We start from the raw sequence: 19,882 nt of genomic DNA on the forward strand, positions 1-19,882 counted from the left end.
TATCCTTCCTTAGATAAGGAGACCAATACTGTACACAGTACTCCAGGTAAGGTCTCACTAAAGCTCTGTACTATTGCAACAAGACTTCCTTACTTTTTTACTCCAACCCACTTGCAATAAAGGCCAACATGCCACTTGCTTTCCTAATTGCCTAATAAATAAGCATCCAGCAGGGATTCGGCAAGTGCGGAGAGGAGGAGCTCGTGTGCAACGCAATGGTGACACATGTTGAGTCAATACATTCAGTTGCAGGTTTCGGAACAGAAATGGGTCTGAACTAAAGTCACCAAACAATGTGCGTAGTGGGGAAAGTAATAAATCAACTTCACCACAAGAGGCTAAAATGGCCGAATAGTAAGGTGTTTTGATGGATTTGAACCAAGCACTCTTCCGTGATTTATGGTCAAGTGTTCTATTGCTGAACTAAACCCACACAGGATAATATGCACTGTTACACCCTGGTTCAAAAAAGGGTGTGTGGATAAACCCGGCACCGACAGGCCAGTGAGTTCAACCGCAGTGGTGAGGAAGGTTTTATAAAGAATAATCCAGGACGGAATTAATAGTCACTTGGACAAATGTGGATTAATAAAGGAAAGCCAGCACGGATTTGTTGAAGGCAAATCGTGTTCAACTAACTTGGAATATAATCATAGAAATGTTACATCACGGAAGGGAGCAATTCAACCCATCAAGTCCATGCCAGCTCCATGCAAGAGGAATTCAGCTGGTCCCACTCCCCCGCCCAATCCCTGTAGCTCTGCACATTTTTTCGTTTCAAGTACTTATCCAGTTCCCTTTTGAAGGCCATGGTTGAATCTGCCTCCATCAGCCCCAAGTGCAGTGCATTCCAGATCCGAACCTCTCGCTGTGTAAAAAAGTGTCCTCATGTATTATGTACCGACGAGGATCCACAAACAAGTGTTCTTTTATTATTGGCCCGATTGTTCTTCTGTTTAGAGGAATATACTTCTACTGAACTCTATTGGTCTCCGTTTTAAATATTTGCCTCTCCTGTTCTATCTCTTTGTCCGTCAACATTTATTGCAGTTTATCTTCCCTAGTTCCATTCTCATCCGCTCAATATGAGCTTTGTTCCAATCTATCACTTTGGTCCTTGTCTTACTTCTGTCTTTCTCAATCTTTTACGGTGGAGGAATTGAGGGAGGGAGTGACTGTGTGAGGATGTGAATGAGTGTGTCACTTAGTGAATGAGTCTGAAAGTTAGAGAGTGTGAATGTGAGTGAGTCTGTGAATGAGTGAGTGAGTGATTGAGTGAGTGTGAGATTGGGGCTGGGACGGCTGGCAGAATCAACGAAATCACAAAATGGAGACAGGCAGACAAGAGAGGTATCGTTTCTGGATCTAGTCATGGCAAATAAAACGGATGAGAAAAGAAAAGTAATCATAGGGGAACATGTCGGCACTAGCGATCATAACATAATAGGGATTAAAAGAATGATGGAGGAAGAGGGCCAGAAGTCTGTCATCAGCACTTGCTGCCTCCATTTTACGGTCAAAGATAGCCTTTCAGCATTTTCCACTTTTATTTCATGGACAATTCACACTTTGAACACTCACAGCTTCTTATTTCATGGCCAGGATATGAATTCTGCAATTTACACGCTTTTCCATTCATTAAGACACACTTCTGTTCCGTAACCTGTAACTGAATATATTGACTTGACACGTGTTACAGTCACTTCACACAATATCTCCTCCTGTCCACACTTGCCTAATGCCTGCTGGATGCGTATTTATTACATTGATGCGATATTCTGTACAGTTACATATATGGCACTGAGAAACGGCCCATTGAACCTAGTGTTTCTTGTGTGGACTGCAACGATCTAAAGAGCTTGGGACAGAGAACAGTGAGAGAGCATTTAACCGCAGCTGGAGAAAACTCTGGTTCAAATTCAGGTGTCGTTTGTCTGGTGCTTCTATTTCCACGTTCTGTGGTCAGGATGTGTTCATTGAAGCTTAGTGACAAGGCTTTCCATGTTGGGTTGTGCATCGCATCTGTACACAATAGTGTGACTCTTTTCATTCATGAAACATTTTTGATTGCCGTAGTTATTTGTCTCCCAGAATAACTGATGGCGTTTCATTTCAGCATAGCGATATCAATATTGATGATGACCAGGTGCTGAGCTCCATTACCTTGTCTGTGCAAAAAAACAGCCTAGGTGTGTGGGTTTAGCTCGGTAGTATAGCATTGGATTGGCGATCAAGCGGTCTTTGATTCAACTTCAGGCGCCCCCTCTATCTTTAAAATGTTTTCTCCAGAGAGTCATACAGTAAGTCTGTTCCTGCAGTTGCAGGTTTGTTATTTACGTTGAGTTGCATTGAGTCTACAGCAGGCCATTTGGCTCAAGTGTTCTATGTCAGCATCCAGACTCGTTCATCTGAAACTCCCCATCCAGCTTCCATTCCTTTCTCCTTCGTGTGCTAATCTAGTTTCCCCTTAAATGCATCGAAGTTATTTAACTCAACTATTCCATTTGATAGCCTTTTCAACATTCTTACAACCCTTTGGGTAAGGAAGTTTCTTCTGAATTCCTTTGTGGATTTATTAGATTATCTGATATTGATAAGCTCCAGTAATGGACTCCCCACAAGTGGAAACATTTTCTCTACCTTTACCCTATCTTATGTACCCCCGAGTGGTCCTAATAATCTGGCAAGTATACTTTTGTTATTGATGTGTCTGTTGAAGAATTTTCTATTTCATTTTATATTCCTTAAGAATTAATTTCCTTGTTTCTCATCGCTTTCTGAATTGTTTTTTGACATCCTCTTCCTGTTCCCTTTTGCCCCAAACCTCTTTCTATTCCCTTTTGCCTGACCAATCCCCCAGAGTCTGACCCCGCCCTCGGCGTCTGACTCCAAACCCAGAGACTGGACTTCGACCCCAGAGTCGGACCCCGCTCCTCGCGTCTGACGCCTGCCCCAGAGTCTAACCCGTCCATAGAGTGTGACTCCACCTACAGAGTCTAACTCCTCCACCAGAGCCTGATAACTCATTCAGAGCCTGAGTCCTCCTCCAGACACTGACTCCTCCCCCAGAGCCTGAATCCTCCCCCACAGTCTGACTCCTCCCAATGACTCAGTTTCCTTGACTTTGATCAGTCACTGTGCAGACGTAGAATTATAGAATCAAGGATTGGTTACAGCACAGAAGGAAGCCATTTGGCCCATCGCACCCGTGCCAGCTCTTTGTAAGGGCAATGCAGTTAGTCCCATTCCCCCGCTCTTTCCCCGTAGCCCTGCAATTTTAATCCCTTCAAGTGTTTATCCAATTACCTTTCTGAAAGCTGCAATTGAATCTGCATCCACTGTCCGAATGAGACAGCGCATTCCAGATCATAAACACTTTCCTTAAAATAAATAATGGCTTTAATAAGGTGGACTGGGGTGGAGGAAATGTTTCCATCATGTGGGGAAGACCAGAACGAGAGGTCATCGCTACAAGATGGTCACCAGTGTGGTGAGAATGTGGAACTCGCCACCAGGAGGAGAAGTCGGAGCAAACAGGACAGATGGGTGAAAGCGAAGATGGATGAGCACAGGTTGGGGGACAGTGACGGAAGGGGAGTGTGATTGGGTGAGATGAAGTGTGGAGGGAGGATGCTCGTGTGGAGCATCAACAGCGGCATTGACCAAAGGAGATGAGTGGCCTGCTTCCCTGCTGTAGACTCGATAAAAACATCAATTCTGTTGTTGCAGGGAAGGACGGACTGAGTGTCTGATTCCCGAGATAAGAATTTAAAAGGAGGAAACTGGATTTGAACCAGAGACCTCTTTATCTGCCGTTAAATGCTCGGTGATGATTTCGTGCACACACAAGGTAACGGAGCTCAGTATCTGGCAGTCACCATTGTTAATATAACCAACCTGAACAGAAGCTTCATAAGTTATTCTGGGAGACAAATAACTATGACAATCAGAATGTTTCCTGAATGCAGTCAGTCACACTATTGTGTATAGGTGCGATGCACAACCCAACATGGAAAGCCTTGTGACTAAGCTTCAGTGAACACATCCTCACCACAGAACGCGGAACAAGAAGCACCAGCCAAACGAAACCTGAATTTCAACCAGAGGTTTCTCCAGCTGCAGTCAAATACGATCCCACTGTGCTCTGCCCCAGCGGCCAACACAAGAAACAGCAGGTTCAATGTGCAGTTTCACAATATCATGCTCTGTCTGCCATATATGGAAGTGTACTGAATATCGCATCAATGTAATAAATAATCGTCCAGCAGGTATTAGGCAAGTGTGGACAGGAGGAGACAGTGTGTGAAGTGACTGTAAGTTGTTTTAAGTCAATACATTCGATTGCAGGTTGCGGAACAGAAGTGGGCCTTAATGAATGGAAAAGTGTGTAACATGCAGAATTCACAACCTGGCCATGAAATAGGAGGCTGTGAGTGTCCAAAGTGTGAATCCTCCAGGAAAAGAAAGTGGAAAATTCTGAAAAGTCTCATTTTTTCCGTCAGATGGAGGCAAAAATTGGTGGCGACAGGCTTGTGGTCGTCTTTCTCAATCATTATTCGAAACTTCGTTATGTTATGATCACTATTGCATAGATGTTCCCCGAAACTGACATTTCTTATCTCCTCCGTTTCAGTTCCCATTACTAGATGCAGCAGTGATTCCTCTCTTGTCTGCCTGTCTCTGTTTTATCATTTCATCGCTTCAGCCTGCTCTCCCTGCCTCCCTCTCGCATTCAATCACTCAAACACTCACTCATTCACACACGAACTGATTCACTGCCTCACTCCCACAATCCCCCTACCCGAAGAGATTGAGAAAGTCATTAGTAAGACAAAGTAATAGATTGGAACAAAGCTAATTTTCAGCGGATGAGATTGGAACTACGTTAAATAAACTGTAAAACATTTTGACAGACAAAGAGATGGAACAGCAGAGGCAAATACTGAAAACGGAGATCAATAGAGTTTAGCAGAAATATATTCCTCAAAAAACAAACTAGTCAATATTGAAACACCATTTGGTTGCCCATCCCCATCTGTAGACAATACATAAAATAATAAAATTACACAATATTATAAAAAGGATATCGAGGCATTGAAGAAGGTGCGTAAAAGATTTACTGGGATGATACCAGAACTGAGATGAGACATCTATCAGGAAAGATTGAACAGGCTGGGGCTCCTTTCTCTAGAAAAGAGAAGGCTTAGGGGTGACCTGATAGAGGTCTTTAAGATTATAAACATTTTAGACACAGAGAAAATGTTTCCACTTGTTGGGGAGTCCAAAAGCATAGGTCATCAATATAAGATCGTCACTGATAAATCCAATAGGGAATTCAGGAGAAACTTATTATCCCAGCGAGCGGTGAGAATGTGGAACTCGCTACCACAAGGAATAGTTGAGGGGAATATTGTGGATGCATTTTAGTGGAAGCTGGATTATCATATGGGGGAGAAATGAATCGAAGGATATGATGATAGGGTCAGATGAAGTAGGGAGTGAGGAGGCTATTGTGGAGCATCAATGTCAGCATAGACCAGTTGGGCCGAGTAGCCTGTTTCTCTGCTGTCGACTCAATTTTCCTCAACATAAACAACAAACCTGCAGCTGCAGGGAAGGTAGACCGACGGAATGACTCCCAACAGGATGCAGTTAAAAAAGGGAGAGCGGATATCTGGATTGGCACCAACGACATCATGATTTGCAGTTAAATGCTCGACCACTGAGCTACACCCCCACATCTGTGATGATTTCTTGCTCACAAAACTTAACGGAGCTCAGTACCTGGCAGTCAGCAATGTTAATATAACCAACCTGAAAAGAAGCTTCATCAGTTTGTAAGTGCACCAAATCATCACAGATGTCAAGGTGTGGCTCAGTGTTAGAGCATATAACTGCAGATTACAAGATTTTCGGTTCAAATCCAAACGCCTCCTTGCACGTTTTACTTCTTACCTTGGGAACCGTGCACTCAGTCTGCCTTCACTGCAGCAGTAAAATTGTTGTTTACATCGAGTCGACAGCAGGGAAACAGGCCCACTCGTTTGGTTTCTGCCATCGTTGATGCTCCACACAAGCATCCTCCCACCCGACTTCATATCACGCGATCTCCCTCGTCTGCTGCTCCGGCGAAGAAACATAGAAAATAGGAACATATTCGGCCCTTCGAGCCTGCTCTGCCATTCAATATGACCATGGCTGATCCTCTATCTCAATACCATATTCCCGCTCTCTCCACATACCCCTTGATGCCTTCAGTGTCTTGAAATCGATCTCTCTCATTCTTCAATATATTCAGTGATTTGGCCTCCACAGCCTTCTGTGGTAGAGAATTCCACAGGTTCACCACAGTCTGAGTGAAGAAATTTCTCCTCATCTCAGTCCTAAATGTCCTACCCCATACCTGTGACCCCTTGTTCTGGACCCCTCGGTCAGCGGAAAAATCGAGTGAATACAGGCCGAGTCAACCCAATCTCTCCTCTTCAGGGTCAGGCCCTGAGGGCGGAGTCAGATACAGGGGCGGGTTCACTTTCTGGGGGAAGAGTCAGATTATCGGGTCGGGGTGGGTGTCTGGCTCTGAGGCAGGATTCAAGCTCTGGGGAAGAGTCAGGCTCTGGGGGAGGAGTCAGTCTCTGGAGGCGGAATCTGGCTCTGGGGGAACAGTCAGACTCGGGGGAGGGGACCGACTCTGAGGGAGGAGTAAGGCTCTGAGGAGGAGTTAGACTCTGAGGGAGGAGGAAGGCTCTGGGGAGGAGTTAGACTCTGATGGAGGAGTAAGGCTCTGAGGGAGGACTCAGACGCTGTGGAGGTGTCCGGCTCTTAGGGCGGAGTCAGTCATTGAGGTTGGAGTCAGTCATTGGGGGAGGAGTCAGTCATTGGGGGAGGAGTCAGGCTCTGGGACAGTGGTCAGACTCGGTGTCGGGTCAGACTCTGGGGGAGGTGACAGATTCTGGGGCAAGGTTCAGACTCTGGGGGAGGAGTCCGACTCTGGAGGTAGGGTCAGACTCTGGGGGAAGGGTCAGACTCTGGGGCAGAGGTCAAAGGCTGGGGGAGGGGATCCGACACTGAGTGCCGTGTCAGATTCTGAGGGCGGAGGCAGACTCGAAGGGAAGAGTTAAATTCTGAGGGACGGGTCAGGCTCTGGAGGTGGAGTCATATTCTTGCCTATCAGAATAACTCATGAAGGTTCTTTTCAGAATGGTGCGATCAATGTTGATGATGGCCAGGTGCTAGACTCCATTGACTTGTGTGTGCTAACACTTCATGCAGATGTGAGGGTGTAGCTCAGCGGTAGAGCATTTGACTGCAGATCAAGAGGTCTTTGGTTCAAATCCAAGCGCCCCCTCTATCGTTTAATTGTTCCCTGTCGGAAGTCATGCAGTCAGTCTGTTCCTGCAGCTGCAGGATTGTTATTGACATTGAGTCCACAGTCGGCCATTTTGCCCACTTGTTCGATGCCAGCGTCCATTCTCCACACAGGCCCTCTTCCTCCCTCGTTCATCGAACCCTTCCATTCCCGTCCCCTCTCCACTTTGAGGGAGTGCCAGAGAGAGATTAATCACCTTCTTAAATATTTCCCACTCCTGTTCTATCTCTTTGTCAATTTTTTTCAACTTCCCCAGTTCTATTCTAATCCGTTCAAAATAAGTTTGTTTCAAATCAATTACTTTGTTATTTGTCTTACTTAAGTATTTCTAAATATTTTACTGAGGAGGGATTGAGGGAGGGAGGGAGTGAGTGAGTGAGTGAGGGAGGGAGGAAGTGAGCGAGGGAGGGAGGGAGTGAGTGAGTTCGTGAGCGTTTGAGTGAATGAATGAGTGAAAGCGAGAGGGTGACGGATAGAGCAGGCAGGAACGATGTAATGATAAAAGGGAGACAGGTGGGCAAGAGAGGAATCACTGCTTGATCCAATAATGGAAAATGAAACGGTGCAGGTAAGAGAAGTAAGTGTAGGAGAATAGCCAGGCACCAGCGGCAAGATTTAAAATAATGATTGAGAAACACAGCCACAAGCCTGTGGCCAGCAATTTCTATTCGAATCCGGAGGGTCAAACAGAGGCTTTTGAGCATTGTCCACTTTGGACATTCACGGTCTCTTATTTCATGGTTAGGATGTGAATTCTGCAATTTAGACACTTTTCCATTTGATAAACCAACTTCTCTTCCGTAACCTGTAACTGAATATTTTGACTTAACACATGTTACAGTCGCTTCACACACTATCTCCTCCTGTCCACACTTGCCTAATACCTGCTGGAAGCTTATTTATTAAACTGATGCGATATTCTGTACACTTTCATATATGGCACTGAGAGCATGATCTTGTGAAACTGCACATTGAACCTGTTGTTTCTTGTGTTGACTGTAACAATCTACAGAGCTAGGGGCAGAGCAGAGTGTGAGAGCACTTGACAGCTGCTGGAGAAAAATCTGGTTGAAATTCAGGTGTCCTTTGTCTGGTGCGTCCAGACCAACGTTCTGTGGTAAGGATGTGTTCACTGAAGTCTGAGGCAGAGAGTGAGTGTGTGAGTGAGTGAGGGAGGGAGGGAGTGAGGGAAGGAGGTAATGAGGGATGGAAAGAGTGAGTGAATTAGCGTGTTCGTGAGTGTGCGAGTGACTGAATGAGTGAGAGCGAGAGGGAGGCAGGGAGAGCAGGCAGGAGTGATAAAACTACAAAAGAGAGACAGGCAGACAAGAGAGGAATCACTGCTGGATCTAGTAATGGGAAATGAAATGGAGGAGATAGGAGAAGTAAGTGTCGGCGAATATCGAGGCACTAGTGATAAGGTTTAAAATAATAATTGAGAAAGACGGCCACACGCCTATTGCCAGCACTCTCTGCGAGCATCCGAGGGCCAAATAGAGGCTTTCAGCATTTTCCACATTTATTTCCTGGCGACGTCACACTTTCGACACTCACAGCTTCTTATTTCATGGCCAGGATGCAATTTACACACTTTCCCTTTCTTTAAGTCCCACTTCTGTTCCGTAACCTGTAAATGAATCTATTGACTTAACAAATATTACAGTCACTTCACACACTATCTCCTGCTGTCCGCTCTTGCCAAATGCCTGCTGGATGTTTATTTATTACATTGATTCGATATTCTGTACACTTACATATATGGCACTGAGAGCATGATCTTGTGAATCTGCACATTGAACCTGTTGTTTCTTGTTTTGACTGTAACGATCTACAGAGCGAGGGGCAGAGCACAGTGAGAAAGCACTTGACAGCTGCTGGAGAAATATCTGGTTGAAATTCAGGTGTCGTTTTTCTGGTGCTTCCAGTTTCGCCTTCTGTGGTGAGGATGTGTTCACTGAAGTTTAGTGACAAGGCTTTCCATGTTGGGTTGTGCATCACATCTGTGCACAATATTGTGACTCACTCCGATCACGAATCATTTCTGATTGCTGTAATTATTTGTGTCCCAGAATAACTGATGAAGCTTCTTTTCAGATTGGTTCTCACTTCAGTGATGACTGCCAGGTACTGAACTCCGTTGCATTACTTCATCCGTGGACGATATCAATGGGTGCATTGCTTAATTGCAGTGTTTCATTGTAAATCAAGCGATCGCTCGTTTAAATCCCGATACTCCCTCTTCTTTCTAAATGATTTTGTGATTCATACAGTAAGTCTGAATTCCCTGTAGCAGCAGGATTGTTGTTTACATTGAAGCTTCCGCAGAGAAACAGGTTAGCTATCTCGATTGGTCACTTCCGGTATTTATGCACCACATGAGTCTCCTCCTGCCCTATTTCATCTCGTTCTATCAGCCATACATTCCTTTCTCTTTCATCTCTTCATCGAGCTTCCCCTTTAAAGCATCTATGCCATTTGCCTCAATTATTCCTTTTGGTGGCGAGTTCCACATTCTTACCGCCCTTTGGGTAAAGAAGATTCTCTTGAATTCCCTCACAAATGGAACCGTTTTTTTCTCCGTCACCCAATCGAATCCTTTCAAAATCTTAAAGACCTCTATCAGGTCACCCCTCAGTCTTCCCTTTTCTAGAGTAAAGAGCTTCAACCTGTTTAGTCCTCCTGAGAAGTATATGCTCCGAGTTCTATAATCATCCTTGTGAATCTTTTTTTCAGCTTTGCCAATTCCTCTTTATTCTTCTTATAATCTGTCGACCAGAATTGTTCACGTTACTTCAAGTGTGGTTTCCTTTTTCACTTCACCTCTGAACTTTCCATTCTCAGCCTGGTTCTGCCTTGTATTATCAACCTGACATCTGCCATACGTCCACTTCCTCTGCTTCATTTTATTCTCTATCTCCTACGTCATCCAGAGAGCTCTGGCTTTCGTTGCTTCTTGTGGGAATGTACACAGACTGTACCCGAAAAACCTCCTCTTCAAAAGCCGCCCATTGCTCGATTACAGTTTTGATTCCATTTTACCAGGGCCGGATCAGTTCTCAACCCTCTGTAATTGACCCTCCTCCAATTAAGTGTTTTTAGTCCCGATTACTCCTTCTCCTTTTCCATTGCTATTCTAAACCTCATGATACTCTGTTCGCTATTCCCTAAATGCTCCCCCAAGGACACTTGCTCCACATTAACTATCTCATTCCCTAGAACCAGATCCATCATTGCCTCCTAACTACAGTTGCTTCACACACTAGCTCCTCCTGCCACACTTGCCACATGCCTGCTGGATGCATCTTTATTATATTCTGTGCACTTACATATATGGCACTGATAGCATGATCTTGGAAAACCACGCATTGAACCTGGCACTGCATTTGTTGGCTGCAAGTATCCAAAGCGATAGGGGCAGAGCACATTGACAGAGGATTTAAAGAAGCTGAAGACCTCTGCTTGAAATTCTGATGTTGTTTGGCTGGTGCTTCGAGTTCCGCGTTCTGTGGTGAGGATGTATTCACTGAAGCCGAGAGACAAGGCGTTCCAAGTTGGGTTGTGCATCGCATCTGTACACAATAATGTGACTCACTCCATTCATGAAACATTTCTGATTGCCGTAATTATTTGTCTCCCAGAATAACTCATGAAGCTTCTTTTCACATTGGTCATATCAACATTGGTGACTGCCAGCTACTGAGATCCATTACATTGTGCGTGCAAGAATGGTCAACAGATGTGGGGGTGTAGCTCAGTGGTAGAGCATTTGACTGCAGATCAAGAGGTCTCTGGTTCGAATCCAGGCGCCCCCTTGCACATTCTAAGTGCTTCTTTTGGGGACTCAGAAAATCAGCAATCTGTCGCTGTCGTTGTTTCGATTGAGTTTGCCGCACAGTTCCAGGCCTTTTGACCCAACGGGTCTGTGCCAGCCTTCATGCTTCACACAGGACACCTCCCTCCCGACTTCATTTGCCCCCATCCGCACACTCTTCCATTCCTTTCGCCCCGTGTGTTTATCTCGTTTGCCATTTCATGTATCGATGTTATTTGCCTCAAATGCTCCTTAAGGTAGCGAATTCCACATTCTTGCAACTCTTTGGTAAAGAAGTTTCCCATGAATTCTCTATTGGATTTATTAGTGACTATCTTATAACCGATAGTTTTAGAGTCCCCTACGAGTGGAAACATTTTCTCTACGTCTACCCAATCAAACCCTTTCATTATCCAAAGACCTCTATCATGTCAGCCTGTTAAATCTATCCTGACAGGTATTATCTTTCAGTTCTGGCATCATCATTATTTTCACCTTCGCCAATTCCTCGATATCCTTTTTATAATAGGGAGACCAGAAATGTTCACAGTGCTCCAAGTGTGGTTTAATCAAGGATCTCGGACTACAGGTACACAAATCACTAAAAGTGGCGACGACATAAATAAAAACAAGCCAAGCACTGGGGTTCATTTCCAGGGGGATAGAATTGAAAAGCGGAGAAGTTATGTTAAGCATGTATTGTTTCCCTGATAAATACTGACACATATATTCAGAACCTCTCTGGCCACAGGGGATGTGCCAGAGGACTGGAGAACCGCTAATGTAATACCATTATTCAAGAAGGGGAGTAGGGAAAAACCGGGGAACTACAGGCCAGTGAGCCTAACATCAGTGGTAGTAAAATTATTGGAAAAAATTCTGAAGGACAAAATTAGTCTCCACTTGGAGAAGCAAGGATTAATCAGGAATAGTCAACATGGCTTTGTCAAGGGAAGATCATGTCTGACTAATTTGATTGAATTTTTTGAGGGGGTGACTAGGCGTGTGGATGAGGGTAACGCAGTGGATGTGGTATACATGGATTTCAGTGAGGCCTTCGATAAAGTCCCCCACAGGAGACTGGTCAAGAAGGTACGAGCCCATGGAATCCAGGGTGCCTTGGCACTTTGGATACAAAACTGGCTTAGAGGCAGAAGGCAGAGGGTGATGGCCGAAGGTTGTTTTTGTGACTGGAAGCCTGTGGCCAGTGGGGTACCACAGGGATCGGTGCTGGGTCCCTTGCTGTTTGTGGTCTACATTAATGACTTGGATATGAATGTAAAAGGTATGATCAGTAAGTTCGCTGATGATACAAAGATTGGTATGGTGGTAAATAGCGAGGAGGATAGCCTCAGTCTGCAGGAAGATATAGATGGGTTGGTCAGATGGGCGGAACAGTGGCAAATGGAATTTAACCCGGAAAAGTGCGAGGTGATGCACTTTGGAGGGACTAACAAGGCAAGGGAATACACAATGAATGGGAGGACCCTAGGCAAAACAGAGGGTCAGAGGGATCTTGGTGTGCAAGTTCACAGATCCCTGAAGGCGGCGGAACAGGTAGATAAGGTGGTAAAGAAGGCATATGGGATACTTGCCTTTATTAGCCGAGGCATAGAATATAAGAGCAAGGAGGTTATGATGGAGCTGTATAAAACACTGGTTAGGCCACAGCTGGAGTACTGTGTGCAGTTCTGGTCGCCACACTACAGGAAGGATGTGATCGCTTTGGAGAGGGTGCAGAGGAGATTCACCAGGATGTTACCAGGGCTGGAGCGCTTCAGCTATGAAGAGAGACTGGGAAGATTGGGTTTGTTTTCCTTGGAGCAGAGGAGGCTGAGGGCGGACATGATTGAGGTGTACAAAATTATGAGGGGCACAGATAGGATGGATACTAAGGAGCTTTTTCCCTTCGTTGAGGGTTCTATAACAAGGGGACATAGATTCAAGGTAAAAGGCGGGAGGTTTAGAGGGGATTTGAGAAAGAACTTTTTCACCCAGAGGGTGGTTGGAGTCTGGAACTCACTGTCTGAAAGGGTTGTGGAGGCAGGAACCCTCACAACATTCAAGAAGCATTTGGATGAGCACTTGAAATGCCATAGCATACAAGGCTACGGACCAAATGCTGGAATATGGGATTAGAGTAGACAGGGCTGATGGCCGGCGCGGACACGATGGGCCGAAGGGCCTCTATCCGTGCTGTATAACTCTATGACTCTATAACTATTCAATATTCCAGCCATTTCACTGTTATTACCTCTGAGTATATCTTGTGTATCCCTTGTTGGCCCTATCCCTATCCTGATGTTATTGACGTTTCAGTGGAATAATTGACTATTTCTTGATAATTTAATTTTATATTTCCTTTCTGCTTTCCTGATTGCTTGTTGACATCCTTCCTAACGTCTTCATTTTCCCCTTTATCATCCTTTCCTTTATTGTCCATGCAGTTAGAATATGCATTTGTTCAATTTCTATTTTACCTTATCTCTATCTCTTTATTCATCCACAATGTTTCATTATTGAATATTTGTTGCTTTTTTTTTTAGAGGAATGAATTTCTCTTGAAATCTATTGATCACCGTTTCAAATATTTCCCAAAACCTGTTCTATATCTTTGTCAAGATTTTTCCGAGTTCACCTTCCCAGGTTCCAATCTCACACCCTCAAAAATAGTTTTTTCCAATCTATTAATTTGGTCTTTGTCTTACTGATGTCTCTCTCAATCTTTACGGTGGAGGGATTGAGGTAGGGAGTGATGTGTGAGTGAGTGAGGGAGGGAGTGAGGGAAGGAGGGAATGAGGGATGGATAGATTGAGTGAATTAGCGTGTTCGTGAGTGTGCGAGTGACTGAATGAGTGAGAGCGAGAGGGAGGCAGGGAGAGCAGTCATGAGCGATAAAATAACAAATGCGAGACAGGCAGACAAGAGAGGAATCACTGCTGGATCTAGTAATGGGGAATGAAACGGAGGAGATCGGAGAAGTAAGTGTAGGCGAATATCGAGGCACTAGTGATAAGGTTTAAAATAATAATTGAGAAAGACGGCCACACGCCTATTGCCAGCACTCTCTGCGAGCATCCGAGGGCCAAATAGAGGCTTTCAGCATTTTCCACTTTTATTTCCTGGCGACGTCACACTTTGGACACTCACAGCTTCTTATTTCATGCCCAGGATGCAATTTACACACTTTCCCTTTCGTTAAGTCCCACTTCTGTTCCGTAACCTGTAAATGAATCTGTTGACTTAACAAATATTACAGTCACTTCACACACTATCTCCTCCTGTCCGCTCTTGCCAAATGCCTGCTGGATGTTTATTTATTACATTGATTCGATATTCTGTACACTTACATATATGGCACTGAGAGCATGATCTTGTGAAACTGCACATTGAACCTGTTGTTTCTTCTGTTGACTGTAACGATCTACAGAACTAGGGGCAGAGCACAGTGAGAGAGCACTTGACAGCTGCTGGAGAAACATCTGGTTGAAATTCAGGTGTCGTTTGTCTGGTGCTTCCAGTTCCGCGTTCTGTGGTGAGGATGTGTGACTCACTCCGTTCATGATTCATTTCTAATTGCTGTATTTACCTGTCTCCCAGAATAACTGATGAAGCTTATTTTCATGTTGGTCATATCAACATGGTGACTGCCAGCTACTGAGTTCCATTACATTGTGCGTGCAAGAATGTACAACAGATGTGGGGGTGTAGCTCAGTGGTAGAGCATTTGACTGCAGATCAAGAGGTCTCTGGTTCGAATCCAGGCGCCCCCTTGCACATTCCTAGTGCTTCTTTTGGGGAGTCAGAAAATCAGTAATCTGTCGTTGTTAAAATTGAGTTTGCCGCACAGATCCAGGCCATTTGACCCAACGGGTCTGTGCCAGCCTTTCGGCTTCACAGAAGACTCCTCCCTCACGACTTCACTTGCCCACATCCGCACACTCTTCCATTCCTTTCGCCCCCGTGTGTTTATCTGGTTTGCCATTTCATGTATCGATGTTATTTGCCTCAACGACTCCTTACGGTAACGAATTCCACATTCTTGCAACTCTTTGGTAAAGAAGTTTCCCATGAATTTTCTATTGGATTTATCAGTGACTATCTTATATTGATAACCGATAGTTTTAGAGTCCCCTACGAGTGGAAACATTTTCTCTTCGTCGACCCAATCAAACCCTTTCATTATCCAAAGACCTCCATCATGTCAGCCATTATGTTAAGCATGTATAGTCTCCCTGATGAATACTGAGACAAAGTAACTATTCAATATTCCAGCCATTTCACTGTTATTACCTCTGAGTATATCTTGTGTATCCCTTGTTGGCCCTATCCCTATCCTGATGTTATTGACGTTTCAGTGGAATAATTGACTATTTCTTGATAATTTAATTTTGTATTTCTTTTCTGCTTTCCTGATTGCTTGTTGACATCCTTCCTAACGTCTTCATTTTCCCCTTTATCATCCTTTCCTTTATTGTCCATGTGGTTAGAATATGCATTTGTTCAATTTCTATTTTACCCTTATCTCTTTATTCATCCACAATGTTTCATTATTGAATATTTGTTGTTTTCTTCAGAGGAATATAGGTCTCTTGAACTCTATTGATCACCGTTTCGAATATTTCCCAAAACCTGTTCTCCATCTTTGTCAAGATTTTTTCCAAGTTCACATTCCCAGGTTCCAATCTCACCCCCTCAAAAATAGTTTGTTTCCAATCTATTAATTTGGCCTTTGTCTTACTTATGTCTCTCTCAATCTTTTACGGTGGAGGGATTGAGGTAGGGAGTTTGTGTGTGAGTGAGTGAGGGAGTGATGGAGGGAGTGAGGGAAGGAGGGAATGAGGGATGGATAGAGTGAGTGAATTAGCGTGTTCGTGAGTGTGCGAGTGACTGAATGAGTGAGAGCGAGAGGGAGGTATGGAGAGCAGGCAGGAGTGATAAAATTACAAAAGAGAGACAGGCAGACAAGAGAGGAATCACTGCTGGATCTAGTAATGGGAAATGAAACGGAGGAGATCGGAGAAGTAAGTGTAGGCGAATATCGAGGCACAAGTGATAAGGTTTAAAATAATAATTGAGAAAGACGGCCACACGCCTATTGCCAGCACTCTCTGCGAGCATCCGCGGGTCAAATAGAGGCTTTCAGCATTTTCCACTTTTATTTCCTGGCGACGTCACACTTTGGACACTCACAGCTTCTTATTTCATGGCCAGGATGCAATTTACACACTTTCCCTTTCGTTAAGTCCCACTTCTGTTCCGTAACCTGTAAATGAATCTATTGACTTAACAAATATTACAGTCACTTCACACACTACCTCCTCCTGTCCGCTCGTGCCAAATGCCTGCTGGATGTTTATTTATTACATTGATTCGATATTCTGTACACTTACATATATGGCACTGAGAGCATGATTTTGTGAAACTGCACATTGAACCTGTTGTTTCTTATGTTAACTGTAACGATCTACAGACCTAGGGGCAGAGCACAGTGAGAGAGCACTTGATAGCTGCTGGAGAAACATCTGGTTGAAATTCAGGTGTCGTTTGTCTGGTGCTTCCAGTTCCACGTTCTGTGGTAAGGATGTGTTCACTGAAGTTTAGTGACAAGGCTTTCCATGTTGGCTTGTGCAACGCATCTGTACACAATAGTGTGACTCAATCCGTTCATGAATCATTTCTGATTGCTGTAATTATTTGTCTCCCAGAATAACTGATGAAGCTTCTTTTCAGATTGGTTCTTTCAACAGTGATGACTTCCAGGTACTGAACTTTGTTGCATTCCCTTGTCTGTGGACGATGTCAGTGGGTGCATTGCTTAATTGCAGTGTTTAATTATAAATCAAGCGATCACTGGTTTAAATCCCGATACTCCCTCTTCTTTCTAAATGATTTTGTGATTCATACAGTAAGTCTGAATTCCCTGTAGCAGCAGGATTGTTGTTTACATTGAAGCTTCCGCAGAGAAACAGGTTAGCTATCTCGATTGGTCACTACCGGTATTTATGCACCACATGAGTCTCCTCCTGCCCTATTTCATCTCGTTCTATCAGCCATATATTCCTTTCTTTTTCATCTCTTCATCGAGCTTCCCTTTAAAGCATCTATGCCATTTGCCTCAACGATTCCTTTTGGTGGCGAGTTCCACATTCTTACCGCCCTTTGGGTAAAGAAGATTCTCTTGAATTCCCTCACAAATGGAACCGTTTTTTTCTCCGTCACCCAATCGAATCCTTTCAAAATCTTAAAGACCTCTATCAGGTCACCCCTCAGTCTTCCCTTTTCTAGAAAAAAGAGCTTCAACCTGTTTAGTCCTCCTGAGAAGTATATGCTCCGAGTTCTATAATCATCCTTGTGAATCTTTTTTTCAGCTTTGCCAATTCCTCTTTATTCTTCTTATAATCTGTCGACCAGAATTGTTCACGTTACTCCAAGTGTGGTTTCCTTTTTCACTTTACCTCTGAACTTTCCATTCTTAGCCTGGTTCTGACTTGTATTATCAACCTGACATCTGCCATACGTCCACTTCCTCTGCTTCATTTTATTCTCTATCTCCTACGTCATCCAGAGAGCTCTGGCTTTCGTTGCTTCTTGTGGGAATGTACACAGACTGTACCCGAAAAACCTCCTCTTCAAAAGCCGCCCATTGCTCGATTACAGTTTTGATTCCATTTTACCAGGGCCGGATCAGTTCTCAACCCTCTGTAATTGACCCTCTTCCAATTAAGTGTTTTTACTCCCGATTACTCCTTCTCCTTTTCCATTGCTATTCTAAACCTCATGATACTCTGTTCGCTATTCCCTAAATGCTCCCCCAAGGACACTTGCTCCACATTAACTATCTCATTCCCTAGAACCAGATCCATCATTGCCTCCTAACTACAGTTGCTTCACACACTAGCTCCTCCTGCCACACTTGCCACATGCCTGCTGGATGCATCTTTATTATATTCTGTGCACTTACATATATGGCACTGATAGCATGATCTTGGAAAACCACGCATTGAACCTGGCACTGCATTTGTTGGCTGCAAGTATCCAAAGCGATGGGGGCAGAGCACATTGACAGAGGATTTAAAGAAGCTGAAGACCTCTGCTTGAAATTCTGATGTTGTTTGGCTGGTGCTTCGAGTTCCGCGTTCTGTGGTGAGGATGTATTCACTGAAGCCGAGAGACAAGGCGTTCCAAGTTGGGTTGTGCATCGCATCTGTACACAATAATGTGACTCACTCCATTCATGAAACATTTCTGATTGCCGTAATTATTTGTCTCCCAGAATAACTCATGAAGCTTCTTTTCATATTGGTCATATCAACATTGGTCACAGCCAGCTACTGAGATCCATTACATTGTGCGTGCAAGAATGGTCAACAGATGTGGGGGTGTAGCTCAGTGGTAGAGCATTTGACTGCAGATCAAGAGGTCTCTGGTTCGAATCCAGGCGCCCCCTTGCACATTCTAAGTGCTTCTTTTCGGGACTCAGAAAATCAGCAATCTGTCGCTGTTGTTGTTTCGATTGAGTTTGCCGCACAGTTCCAGGCCTTTTGACCCAACGGGTCTGTGCCAGCCTTCATGCTTCACACAGGACACCTCCCTCCCGACTTCATTTGCCCCCATCCGCACACTCTTCCATTCCTTTCTCCCCGTGTGTTTATCTCGTTTGCCATTTCATGTATCGATGTTATTTGCCTCAAATGCTCCTTAAGGTAGCGAATTCCACATTCTTGCAACTCTTTGGTAAAGAAGTTTCCCATGAATTCTCTATTGGATTTATTAGTGACTATCTTATAACCGATAGTTTTAGAGTCCCCTACGAGTGGAAACATTTTCTCTACGTCTACCCAATCAAACCCTTTCATTATCCAAAGACCTCTATCATGTCAGCCTGTTAAATCTATCCTGACAGGTATTATCTTTCAGTTCTGGCATCATCATTATTTTCACCTTCGCCAATTCCTCGATATCCTTTTTATAATAGGGAGACCAGAAATGTTCACAGTGCTCCAAGTGTGGTTTAATCAAGGATCTCGGACTACAGGTACACAAATCACTAAAAGTGGCGACGACATAAATAAAAACAAGCCAAGCACTGGGGTTCATTTCCAGGGGGATAGAATTGAAAAGCGGAGAAGTTATGTTAAGCATGTATTGTCTCCCTGATAAATACTGACACATATATTCAGAACCTCTCTGGCCACAGGGGATGTGCCAGAGGACTGGAGAACCGCTAATGTAATACCATTATTCAAGAAGGGGAGTAGGGAAAAACCGGGGAACTACAGGCCAGTGAGCCTAACATCAGTGGTAGTAAAATTATTGGAAAAAATTCTGAAGGACAAAATTAGTCTCCACTTGGAGAAGCAAGGATTAATCAGGAATAGTCAACATGGCTTTGTCAAGGGAAGATCATGTCTGACTAATTTGATTGAATTTTTTGAGGGGGTAACTAGGCGTGTGGATGAGGGTAACGCAGTGGATGTGGTATACATGGATTTCAGTAAGGCCTTCGATAAAGTCCCCCACAGGAGACTGGTCAAGAAGGTACGAGCCTATGGAATCCAGGGTGCCTTGGCACTTTGGATACAAAACTGGCTTAGTGGCAGAAGGCAGAGGGTGATGGCCGAAGGTTGTTTTTGTGACTGGAAGCCTGTGGCCAGTGGGGTACCACAGGGATCGGTGCTGGGTCCCTTGCTGTTTGTGGTCTA

The 19,882-nt window shown here is 44.3% G+C and overlaps 4 non-coding genes across 4 annotated transcripts; all 4 read left to right on the forward strand.

Moving 5' to 3' along the window:
• Window positions 1–7,273: 7,273 nt before the first annotated feature.
• On the forward strand, window positions 7,274–7,345 carry trnac-gca (transfer RNA cysteine (anticodon GCA)). Its single transcript has one exon. It is a non-coding gene; the product is annotated as a tRNA-Cys (tRNA).
• A 3,761-nt stretch (window positions 7,346–11,106) lies between these two features.
• Window positions 11,107–11,178, forward strand: trnac-gca (transfer RNA cysteine (anticodon GCA)). Its single transcript has one exon. It is a non-coding gene; the product is annotated as a tRNA-Cys (tRNA).
• Window positions 11,179–14,878: 3,700 nt separating this feature from the next.
• Window positions 14,879–14,950, forward strand: trnac-gca (transfer RNA cysteine (anticodon GCA)). Its single transcript has one exon. It is a non-coding gene; the product is annotated as a tRNA-Cys (tRNA).
• A 3,605-nt stretch (window positions 14,951–18,555) lies between these two features.
• Window positions 18,556–18,627, forward strand: trnac-gca (transfer RNA cysteine (anticodon GCA)). Its single transcript has one exon. It is a non-coding gene; the product is annotated as a tRNA-Cys (tRNA).
• Window positions 18,628–19,882: the final 1,255 nt, after the last annotated feature.

This window comes from Heptranchias perlo, chromosome 20 (genome assembly GCF_035084215.1).
Source record: "Heptranchias perlo isolate sHepPer1 chromosome 20, sHepPer1.hap1, whole genome shotgun sequence".
Lineage (NCBI taxonomy): Eukaryota > Metazoa > Chordata > Chondrichthyes > Hexanchiformes > Hexanchidae > Heptranchias > Heptranchias perlo.